This window comes from Heloderma suspectum, chromosome 5, assembly GCF_057233095.1.
Source record: "Heloderma suspectum isolate Gila_16-S chromosome 5, 16-S_ref, whole genome shotgun sequence".
In the NCBI taxonomy this organism is placed as follows: domain Eukaryota; kingdom Metazoa; phylum Chordata; class Lepidosauria; order Squamata; family Helodermatidae; genus Heloderma; species Heloderma suspectum.
The window spans coordinates 129,154,711-129,167,118 of NC_139462.1; the positions used below are offsets into that span (position 1 = coordinate 129,154,711).

Genomic DNA, 12,408 nt, shown 5'->3' on the forward strand with positions numbered 1-12,408 from the left:
TATGTGGTGACAGAACAGTCACATCAATGAAGGTCCACTTAATAGTGTTCTACCTGGGAAATTACCTTCACACCATCATGAGCAACCAAAAGGAGGTTACAAAGTGGTTGAAACATGCAGCTGTAGGCAAGGTCCACATGATGGACAGGTGTGGGGGAGCTAGGGATCCATGAGCACCCCATTCCTTGCCCTAAATGGGATCAAGCCTTGTGAGAATTCATATCAAGCACTCACAAAGGGCAGCGCAAGGCGCAAGGCACCTCTGAAGCTCCAGCAGAGTGCCATTGACTTGTGGGTGAAGGGTAGCTCCAGAATCCTCAGTTGGAAACTGGCTGGGGCTACCAGTCCTAGAATTACCAGTTGAAAACAGATGCTGTCTGTCGTTTCCACCTGAGAGAAGGCTCTCAAAGGCTCTCCCCAGTGGAAAAGACTCTGCTGGGGTTGGTGAGTGCCTGCCACTGCCTTCCTTTGTCCTCCTTAAGGAATCATAGAATCATAGAGTAGTAGGGTGGGAAGGGGCCTACAAGACCATTGAGTCCAACCCCCTGCTCAATGCAGGAATCCAAGTCAGAGCATCCCCGACAGATGACTGTCCAGCCTCATCTTGAATGCCTCCAGTGTGGGAGAGCCCACCACCTCCCTAGGTCATTGGTTCCATTGTCGTATTGCTGTAACAGTCAGGAAGTTTTTCCTGATGTTCAGCCGGAATCTGGTTTCCTTTAACTTGAGCCCATTATTCCATGTCCTGCATTCTGGGATGATCAAGAAGAGATCCTAGCTGACTTCCGGTTGGAACCAATGTCACCCTCGCAGCATTCCATGAAGTCTCCATGGGACGCTATCTCAAACAGCTTTTTAAAAGGTTGAAAAACCTTTTCATCTCCCCCCTGGAATTAAAAGGGGGGGCAAGGCAGCAGCTGGATGAGATCTTGGAGAAAAGTACTCTCCGCGAAGAAGCGGGGGGGGGGGGGGGCTGGATTCCGAGACTACCCTCCCAGAGCATAAACATCGCAAAAAGCTGTTTTGAAACTCCTATCTAATAGGAGAAAACAGGGCTGATGTGTTCCATTGTAATATATTGATTAAGAAATATCAACAACATCTGAGGGATGATTTAAGAAACATCAACAATATTTGAGAATATCTGAGGACCTGCAAGATTTGTTTGAAGAGAAACATGGCTACAGCGAGGAGAAAGAAAGGAACTGCATCACTGCCCACTCCCCCTGTACCTCCACTGGCAAAGGCTCCAAGAACCGAAGATACAAGGGAATTATTTACTCTGATAAAAAATGTTATCTTCGCAATTTGCTGAGCAAGTTAAGAGGTTGGATTCAATCCAAAATCCCATTACCACCCTGCAAGGAGCTGTGGATTTAATTAACACTTCTTGGCAAAAAATGGAGGCGAAGGTTAACGAGTTGCAAGATAGGCTGATAACGAATGAAACTATGACACAAGCGTTTTTCAAAAATTTCTGTCAGAATTTCCCAACTGGAGGCCTTCACACGCAGATCCAATGTACGTATTATTGGTATTAAAAATTTGCCTAGAGATGTAAATTTGCCTATCTTTGTAGACAAGCTTTTGCATGAGATACTCACTGTGCCATCTGATTATTTACTTGATATTGAGCAGGCGATTATAGTCCAATTTGCAAGAATCTCCACAAAGAATTATATCCTGCATTTGGAAAGAGAGGGTGGAAATCTTTTTTGGAAACAAGATAAAGTTATGTTATTTCTGGATTATATCAAAGAGGTGGCTGATAAAAGAAGGCAATTCATCAAGGCGAAAAATATGGCAAAACAAATGAACTTACAATACTACTTAAAATATCCTGCTACATTTTGCATTGTTTCTAAAGGTCAGATGAAGAAGTTCCTAAATCATGAAATGGCGGAGGCATAGCTGAACATAAAAATGTGTGAGATTTCTGTTCCAGCCCCATGAACTGGAATCTTTAAAGAAGTTTTGTTAATTGTCTATGTTTAGTCTGCATGATTCAGGCTAGGTCAGAGATAACTGATTATACATAAATTCGTTTGCTTTCTTTCATTTTTCTTCTCTTTTGTATTTTTCTTTAAATTCTTGTTCTCTAAAATGGATATAATATGCTGTATTTAAATATATTGTTTGAGGGTGTATTGTGCACACTCATTTATATATCTAGTATAAAATATATTGCTGACTGTTGTAAGGTTGCTTGCAAGCTTTATTATTATATAACATTATAATTTCATCTTTTTTGCTGTTATTATTACTATTATTATCATTACTATAAGACTACTTAGTAAGATTTTAGTTGGTTAAACTGTTAAGCTTTATTATTACTATTATATTCTAACTTAAGGGCAATATATGGTTACTGGGAATGAATTGTAGGCTTGCTTCCTTGCTATAAGACTGATGATACGATATTGAAATGTAAGGTTATTAAATTGTAACATTGTTAATGTTATAGGTATAGTTTTTAAATTAGAATGGGATCTGAAGCCCGTGTGTATTAGAGTTTAAATTTAACCCTTTAAAAAAGAAGGGGGGGGGATTTCCCTTTTTCTTTTCTTATCTTTTCCTTTCTTCTTCTTTTCGGTATTGTTGTGTCCTCCTAAGAATATTGTACTGTTGGGAAATTGTAGTTATTGATCACGTTGTTGGTATTGTTTATTTCATTTATAAAGATAAAAAGTTTAAAAAGTTTAAAAAAGAGAGAGAGAGAGAAGAGATCCTGGCCTTCCTCTCTGTGACAACCTCTCAAGTACTTGAAGAGCGCTATCATATCTCCCCTCAGTCTTTTCTTCTCAAGGCTAAACATGCCCAGTTCTTTCAGTCTCTCTTCATAGGGCTTTGTTTCCAGTCCCCTGATCATCCTTGTTGCCCTTCTCTGAACCCTCTGCATCCTTCTTAAAGTGCGGGGCCCAGAACTGGACACAATACTCCAGTACTCCAGATGAGGCCTAACCAGTGCTGAGTAGAGGGGAACTAGTACTTCCCGGGATTTGGAAGCTATACTTCTATTAATGCAGCCCAAAATAGCATTTGCCTTTTTTGCAGCCACATCACATTGTTGGCTCATGTGATCCAACATGTGATCCAGCTTGTGATCCACAACAATTCCAAGATCCTTCTCACTTGTAGTGTTGTTGAGCCACATATCCCCCATCTTGTAACTGTGCATTTGGTTTCTTTTTCCTAGGTGCAGAATTTGGCATTTATCCCTATTAAATTTCATTTTCTGCCCAGAGCTCCAGTCTGTCAAGATCACTTTGAATTTTGTTTTTGTCTTCCAGAGTATTAGCTATCCCACCCAATTTTGTGTCATCTGCAAATTTGATCAGCATTCCCTGCACCTCCTCCTCCAAGTCATTAATAAAAATGTTGAAGAGCACTGGGCCCAGTACTGAGCCTTGTGCTAACCTGCTCATTACCTCTCCCCAGTTTGAAAAGGCCCCATTGATAAGCACTCTTTGAGTCCGATTCTGTAGCTAACTGTGGATCCACCTGATTGTTGTTTCATCTAGCCCACTTTGAGCTAATCTGCTCATCAGGATATCATGGGGCACTTTGTCAAAAGCTTTGCTGAAGTCGAGGTATATTATGTCCACAGCATTCCCACAGTCCACAAGGGAGATTACTTGATCAAAAAATGAGATCAGATTCGTCTGGCAGAATTTGTTCTTGACAAATCCATGTTGGCTTCGAGTCATCACGGCATTGTTTTCAAGGTGCTTACAGATGGATTGCTTTATAATCTGCTCCAGAATTTTCTCAGGGATTGATGTCAGACTGACTAGTCTGTAGCTCCCAGGTTCCTCCTTTTTACCCTTTTGGAAGATAGGGACAACATTAGCCCTCCTCCAGTCATCTGGCACGTCATCTGTCCTCCATGATTTCTGAAAGATCAGACAGCAGTTCTGAGAGTTCTTCTGCCAGTTCCTTTCTTACTCTAGGATGCAGTTCATCTGGCCCTGGCAATTTGAACTCATTCAAAGTAATTAGGTGTTCCTTGACCATATGCCTATCGATCTCAAGCTGCAATCCTGCCCCTTCAGCCTGTACTTTGCCTTTGCCAGGGGGCTCATTGACCCTCTTTCGGGAGAAGACTGAGCCAAAGTAGGAACTGAGCACCTCTGCCTTTTCTTTGTCATCTGTTATCATTTTGCCATCCTTATTTAATAGCTGAACCACCATTTCTTTCCTCTGTCTTTTGCTATGCACGTAGCTGAAGAAAGCTTTTTTGTTGCTTTTAGCATCCCTCGCCAACCTCTGCTCATTCTCAGCTTTAGCCTTCCTGACGCCGTCCCTGCAATTCTGTGCTACCTGCTTGTACTCTTCCTTTGTTGCTCGGGAGCTGAAACTGTGGTTCCAGCCAGAGCTGGTTGCTGATTAAGCTCTTATATAGTCTCTTTCTGGAGAATGGAGGTCCTTAAAGGGGCAGCCCTCTGGTCTGTCATCTCTCTGCTAACTCTCACTGGGCATGCTGTCTGCAGTCGTGCACAGACTCAAGTGGCACATGAACAGTGGTGCAGCTAGGGCCCTGCAGTACAGCCGCCCCCCCTCGACCACCCAAAGAGTGACAGGTGATGGCAACCATGGCAAACAAGCCCAGCATCAGGACCTGGGCTGACATGGGCATGCTGGGGCTAACAGCATTTGCTGCACCATCCTTTCTTCTTACATATAAAACATTTTATACTCAGGGGCCAGCCAGGGATATACATGGTTACTGATGCTCTTTTTATTAATTATATTTTTCAAAAATATTTTCCTCTTCTGCAACAAAACTGTAGTGCTTATTCCCAAGTAAATGTTTTTAGCAACAGGGTAGCAGAAGCAAATTCCATTTTAACCCCATAGTCATAGTGGTGACATCATTTGAGTGAGGAAAATCCGATGCTGTAAAGAACAATATTGTTTAGGAACCTGGAATGTCAGATCAATGAATCAAGGTAAGCTGGAGGTGGTCAAACATGAGATGGCAAGATTGAACATCGACATCTTGGGAATCAGCGAACTAAAATGGACAGGCATGGGCGAATTTAATTCAGGTGACCATCATATCTACTATTGTGGGCAAGAATCCCTTAGAAGAAATGGAGTAGCACTCATAGTCAACAAAAGGGTGGGAAAAGCAGTACTGGGGTACAATCTTAAAAATGATAGAATGATCTCAGTACGAATCCAAGGCAAACCATTCAACATCACAGTAATTCAAGTCTATGCCCCAACCACTGAGGCCGAAGAAGCTGAGGTTGATCAGTTCTATGAAGACCTACAACACCTTCTAGAACTAACACCAAAAAAAGATGTCCTCTTCATCATAGGGGATTGGAATGCTAAAGTAGGAAGTCAAGAAATCACCGGGATAACAGGCAGGCATGGCCTTGGTGTACAAAATGAAGCAGGACAAAAGCTAATAGAGTTTTGCCAAGAGAACATGCTGATCATAGCAAACACTCTTTTCCAACAGCACAAGAGGCGACTCTACACATGGACGTCACCAGATGGTCAATATCGAAATCAGATTGATTATGTCCTTTGCAACCAAAGATGGAGAAGCTCCATACAATCAGTAAAAACAAGACCTGGAGCTGACTGTGGCTCAGATCATGAGCTGCTTCTTGCAAAATTTCGGCTTAAATTGAAGAACGTAGGGAAAACCACTAAACCGTTCAGGTATGACCTAAATCATATCCCTGATGAATATACAGTGGAGGTGAGGAATAGATTTCAGGGATTAGACCTGATAGACAGAGTGCCTGAGGAACTATGGACGGAGGTCCGTAACATTGTTCAGGAGGCAGCAACTCAATCCATCCCAAAGGAAAAGAAATGCAAGAAAGCCAAGTGGCTGTCTGATGAGGCTTTACAAGTAGCTGAGGAAAGAAGGGAAGCGAAAAGCAAGGGAGAAAGGGAAAGATATACCCAACTGAATGCAGAGTTCCAGAGAATAGCAAGGAGAGACAAGAAGGCCTTCTTAAATGAACAATGCAAAGAAATCGAGGAAAACAACAGAATGGGAAAGACTAGAGATCTCTTCAAGAAAATTGGAGATCTCAAGGGAACGTTTTGTGCAAAGACGGGCATGATAAAGGACAAAGAAGGCAGGGACCTAACAGAAGCAGATGAGATTGAGAAGAGGTGGCAAGAATACACAGAAGAACTATACAGGAAAGATCTGAATGTCCCTGATAGCCATGATAGTGCGGTCACTGAACTTGAGCCGGACATCCTAGAGAGTGAAGTCAAGTGGGCCTTAGGAAGCATTAGTAACAACAAAGCTAGCGGAGATGACAGTATTCCAGCCGAGCTATTTAAAATCCTAAAAGATGATGCTGTTAAAGTGCTGCATTCAATATGCCAACAAATCTGGAACACTCAGCAGTGGCCACAAGACTGGAAAAGGTCAGTTTACATTCCAATTCCAAAGAAGGGCAACGCCAAAGAGTGTTCAAACTACCGCACAATTGCGCTCATTTCACATGCCAGCAAGGTGATGCTCAAAATCCTACAAGCTAGGCTTCAGCAGTATGCAAACCGAGAACTACCGGAAGTACAAGCTGGGTTTAGAAGAGGCAGAGGAACTAGAGATCAAATCGCCAACATTCGCTGCATCATGGAGAAAGCAAGAGAATTCCAGAAAAACGTCTATTTCTGCTTCATTGACTACGCTAAAGCCTTTGATTGTGTGGATCACAACAAACTGTGGCAAATTCTTAAAGTGATGGGAGTACCAGACCACCTTACCTGTCTCCTGAGAAACCTGTACGAGGGTCAAGAAGCAACAGTAAGAACCAGACATGGAACAACCGAGTGGTTCAAAATTGGGAAAGGAGTACGACAAGGCTGCATATTGTCACCCTGCTTATTTAATTTATATGCAGAGTACATCATGAGAAATGCCGGGTTGGATGAATCAGAGGTCGGAATTAAGATTGCTGGGAGAATTATCAACAACCTCCGATATGCAGACGATACCACCCTAATGGCAGAAAGCGAAGAGGATCTCAAGAGCCTCTTGTTGAGGGTGAAAGAGGAGAGTGCAAAAGCTGGTTTGAAACTCAACATTAAAAAAACTAAGATCATGGCATCTGGCCCCATCACTTCCTGGCATATAGAAGGGGAAGAAATGGAAGCAGTGACAGATTTTACTTTCTTGGGCTCCAAGATCACCGCAGACGGTGACTGTAGCCATGAAATTAAAAGACGCTTGCTCCTTGGGAGGAAAGCTATGGCCAACCTAGACAGCATAGTAAGAAGCAGAGACATCACCTTGCCGACAAAGGTCCGTCTAATCAAAGCTATGGTTTTCCCAGTAGTAATGTATGGCTGTGAGAGCTGGACTATAAGGAAGGCTGAGCGCCGAAGAATTGATGCTTTCGAACTGTGGTGCTGGAGAAGACTCTTACGAGTGCCCTGGACTGCAAGGAGGTCAAATCAGTCCATCCTAAAGGAAATCAACCCTGAGTGCTCATTGGAAGGACAGATAATGAAGCTGAAGCTCCAATATTTTGGCCACCTAATGCAAAGAGAAAACTCCCTGGAAAAGACCCTGATGCTGGGAAAGACTGAAGGCAAAAGGAGAAGGGGACGGCAGAGGATGAGATGGCTAGATAGCATCACGGATGCAATGAATATGAACTTGAGCACGCTCCGGGAGTGAGCGCAGGACAGGAAGGCCTGGCGTGCTATGGTCCATGGGGTCACGAAGAGTCGGACGCGACTGAACGACTGAACAACAACAACAACAAAAAGTGCAAAATGGTACATATTCAGAGTATTATTTTTTAAAATCAGAGTAGACAAAGAGGTTTTTAAAATGCTTGTGTGTTTGGTCTAGCGTATCAGACAGGAATGCAGAAGCAGTGTTAAACCATGGAATGGTGTGGATCGTTGGAGAAGAGGAATATTACTTGTATACTTCACGACTGAAGGAATACACATAGCCATCTAAAGGGGAGCCCTATAAAACTTTGAAGTCCAAGGTCTAACATTACCTAGCAGCACCACTGCACGTGAAGCCCTTGGGGGCAAGGATGCTGCCCACTTGGTGGGCTCCCGCTCGGGGACTGCAGTCACTTAGGGCCCTGATTAGTTTTGAAAGGTCCCTGGTTGCTGGACTTGGGCTCGCTGATATCAGGATCTGGATTCAGCCTCTGTGGGTTATACTACTGGCCCTCCGGATTCCATCGGCCTCTCTCCCTCTGAATCAGTATCCAAGTCACTCCTGGAAATCTGGGTCGTGGCAAGATACGCAGGAGCGCACCAGAGCTCAGGAAGGCCTTGTTGCTCAGGCAAGTCTTAGCTGAGGAATGAAACCCTCTCATAGTCCTTCCTGTCCTGGGGGGGTCCAATGGCCAGCCTTAGTAGACAAGGCCTGAGGGCACTGCTAGGATGTGGAAAACTCTGAATGGGGCATTTTGTGGTCCTCGCTTTTTTGGCTAGCAGCCACCCTATCTTCCATTAACCTTTCTGAATATTTTTTGAACGCCACTTATGTATATTATTGTAATTGTTAATTATGCCTTGTGTGAAGAAGTGTGTTGTGTGTATGTTAAACATTCTGCCTATGTTTCAGTGAATGAGTGTGTGCATATACACTAATTTGATCAACCTTTCTCATTTCCCGCCAGCCCCTAGTTTCCAGTCCTGGTCATACACACCAGAGCCACATGGGCTACAAGGGGAGCCTTAGTCTGGTGAAACAGTTCAGGTCTCTTCTGCAGGAGGTCCCAGGTTTGAATCCAGGGTGCATCCCATACTAGAAAAGTTGGGGAGGGGATCCCACATGCCACCACTCAGCAGGAGGGTCACATGGGCCAGCTAACCTTTTTGCCCCACCCCTCCTGCTGGAAACCCACGTGACTAATCCTCCACACACACTCGCACACACACACCTTTGCCTGATGGGCCAGCCCTGCTGGGTAATATCTGAAGAGGCCTTCCCCTGCCCCTCCTGCCAGTTGACTTCCCCCTACACCCAGGCAGCAGCACCCATCCCTCTTGTGCACCCTGAGAGGCCTGCGCCCTCCACAGTACAGGGTACCTGAGTGAGCAGGGAGCAGTGGGGCCACTGGCTCTGAGCCCATTGAGCCCATTGAGCTCTGACCACTGCCCTCAGAGCCCTCTCTTGAGGCCAACTGAAGCCGGATCATGCTAGGGGAAGGGGAAATTATCCCAGTCGGCCACTGCCTAGCACCAAAGAAACAGCAACACATGTGGCAGAGTCTTTATTGAACAGGATCCAGGATGGAGTTGATCTTGAAAGGAAGAGATGTGTGTGTGATGAAATGGTAGCTTGTTTTGTTGTTTAATTGTATATTTTAATGTTTATGTGCTTGATTGATGTAGTCTAACATATCCTTTCTCCTAAAGGCTATTATAAGTAGGTGGGAGGGGAAGTTAGAATGTTCAGATTTAAATGGTGTCTCCTCATTGGCTGTTTCTTTTTCAGTTGGGAGAGTGAAGGAATAAGAGGCACTTGGTTTTCCTTAGAGGCTTAGGGCTTCATCACATGGAGGTTTTATCCTGCCATTGAGATTGTTCCTTCACGGAAGTTTGCCGGCCCTTTATGTGAAGCCATGACCCTGCCGTGACCCTCCTGCACCAAATGCCCTTTGTTCCCTTTTTAAATAGATCCCAGATAATGAGCTATCAAATTACCCCCTTGTGTTTCAGTTTCCTCCGTGAAAAGAGGAAAAGTGGAAAGAAGAGGAGTGAGATCAATGAAAGATCATGGAAGACTCAGATACGGGGAGGGGAGGGGAGAAAGCGCATGTAAAGGGAGTCAGTGCTGACCCTGCATTTAAAATGGAAGCAGAAATCCCCGTTTTATATGCAGGATTTTAGGCAGGTGTAGAAATGCCCTTAGATAGGGACTAGCTTTCTGAGGGGTAGGGTTGGGGCCCTGGGCAATAGCTTTGGGGTGGTTAGATTCCCCTGGCACGTGGAGGGAGGTATATTTATTATTTTGATGTCATATTGTTAGAAAGGGTAGAGTAGGTAAGGAATTAATAAAAACTTGAAACAATATTTTTTACCACATAAAACCCAGTCTGCATTGAAACATCTTATATAGTGTAAATGAAGTTTCATTTTTAATTTGTTCTTTCAAACCACGCCATTCTCAGTCTCATTTGTTACCAGTAAAAGGGTTAAATGGAACTATGCAAGAAATAGGCCAAAGCCTAGGAATCTACACCCACACACAGAGAGAAATCGAAGGTTCTCTTCTCATGAGGAGGAGGGTGGTGGCAGTGTCCTAATAAAGTGGTTGCTTAGGTTATAGTTAATGTATTCCTTCCACACACACTTGCTCTAAGGTATTACCTCAAGGAAGAGGTTGAGATATTATAGAGGTACTGAAATTCCGGAGCTAATCAGTACTTGATGTTGTAAAAAATTTTATGAGGAGTGGTGATGTTATAATAATCACAGGTAGGGGAAGGGTGATATGTCACAATGGGGTTCCCAACTGGTAACCCCAGCAGGGGAAAAGAAGGTTACAACAATACAGTTTGGGCAAGATGCAGTATTTACATGTAGCAAGGGAGGAGGGTTGAGACAAGGGAGACAATTGCAGTACTTATACATTACAGCATGTGCTCATTTCTTCCTTTGCTTATCTGTGTGAAAGGTTCTGTCCTGGCAGCCCAGTTGTTGGAATGTAGTTTGGTGTTAGTGTCTGAAGTCCCGAAGTGAGGTGCCTGTTAGGGTTCTCAGCTCAAAGGTTTTAGCAAAGTGCTCAAGTTCCCCTGTGTGTTCTAAGGCCAGACGGTTGTGTGCAAAAAGTCCTTTCTCCTGCCTCTGCCTCCCACCCATTGGCTACTGCTGGTGTGCTTAGTCTGGTGACCTGAAGGGAGGGGGAGATGGATGACAAAGCCTACTTGGAAGACTGACTGGGAAATACTGACATCAGTGAAATGTACATGAAGGAGACGTGGTTGGATGGGATGAAGGAGGTCCAGCAAAATGGAAGGCACCTTGGGGCATGACTGAGACAATTGCCTGGCTATTGACCCATGTGCCAATCACTCTAATTGGCTACAGAACCATACAGTCTCAGGCGTGTTTGCATTATTTTCCCACCTGTGATTCTATGATTCTAAGGGGGGATCTGGGTCCAGTTCCTGCTTCCTCTCCCTTTTCCATCTGAAATTGTGTTGATGGCAGGATACCCAAAGGGTAGTCTTTGGCTTCCAGAGAGCAAATTTCCATCATCCAGTAGGGGGATTTGAATCCAGGTTGCCCATTGGATTGTTTTTCCTCATTTCCTGGTCACTGTGCCGCCTCTATTAACCTTCTGTCGGAGTATCTGGTCCTCCTCGTCTGCCTGGGCACCATCTCCTTTCCTTGCAAAACATCTATTCTCTTCACACTCATACCAGTATAAATGCATTGCGTGCAGTAGACAAGCCCTTCTTTGGGGGTGGGTGGGGGAGCTTGCCTATGGGTTCTACACATAGGCCAGCAGATTAAAGTCCCTGTCCGAGGGGAGCCCTGTAGCTTATGGCTGGAGGTGGCAACTGTTGCCCACCTGCATACTAGGCTATGAACAGAGAAATGCACTGAATGCTATTTCTGGTAGTGCATTTGTGCGTTGTGAGTGGTGAAAGGGGTACAGACTGGGATCCATGACTTAATGCTGGCATTTCGGCCACTGCAGTGTATTGGTTGGTGGCTTTCATGCACAGTAGTGTTCGAGCATAGGTGACAGTCACTGTGACTGGTGTGTGGCAGCAGAGTTGCCAGGGACACTGCAAGAATGGCTGTTGGTATTGCTCTGTTAGTTTATGAGGATATTCTTATGTGTTTGCTGGTGGAAGGCAATAGGATTACAACTACATTGTACTGGTACAAGCACCAGTGTGCTGCGACCGGAGAACTGGCCTATTCATTTGTGGGATGAGGGTATTTCTTAAGCAAGTTTCTAGCACTTGTGTTCTGTTACCTGAGATGTTGTTGCTGTCCCTGAGCTTCCAAAAGACATGAAAATAAATGGGTAGCCTAAGTAGTGAGAATCATTTTAGAAACAGGAGAGGCTTTAAGAAAGCCTTTCAGGTGGGGTTGGGACTTCTTTTCTTTCTTTGAAATGTTGTGCCACACTTTTTCTAGGGTAAGACTAGGTTGCATCATTATAAAAACACATCTTTAAAAATCTTATAGCATGAAAAATAAGATTTTTAAAGCCCCGATACTAAGCACCCCACTTTATGGCCCTCAGACCCTCTCTGTTATACGAACATACACATACATGTTGCTTCTGTTTCAGTCCTTCCTTCTTGATGCAAATGTGCCCATCTTATATAGGTAATTACAGTTGCTGCCTTTAGTTTCTGTGGCTGCAGAACCCTAGACACACTTCTTCCCGAACTGTACGTATCACTCACTGGTCTCCATCTCCCTGGC

At 44.2% G+C, this 12,408-nt stretch overlaps 1 protein-coding gene across 1 annotated transcript in view; it reads left to right on the forward strand.

The window, feature by feature from the left end:
- Positions 1–12,408, forward strand: part of KCNH6 (potassium voltage-gated channel subfamily H member 6) — a 138,530-nt gene that overhangs the window by 94,930 nt on the left and 31,192 nt on the right.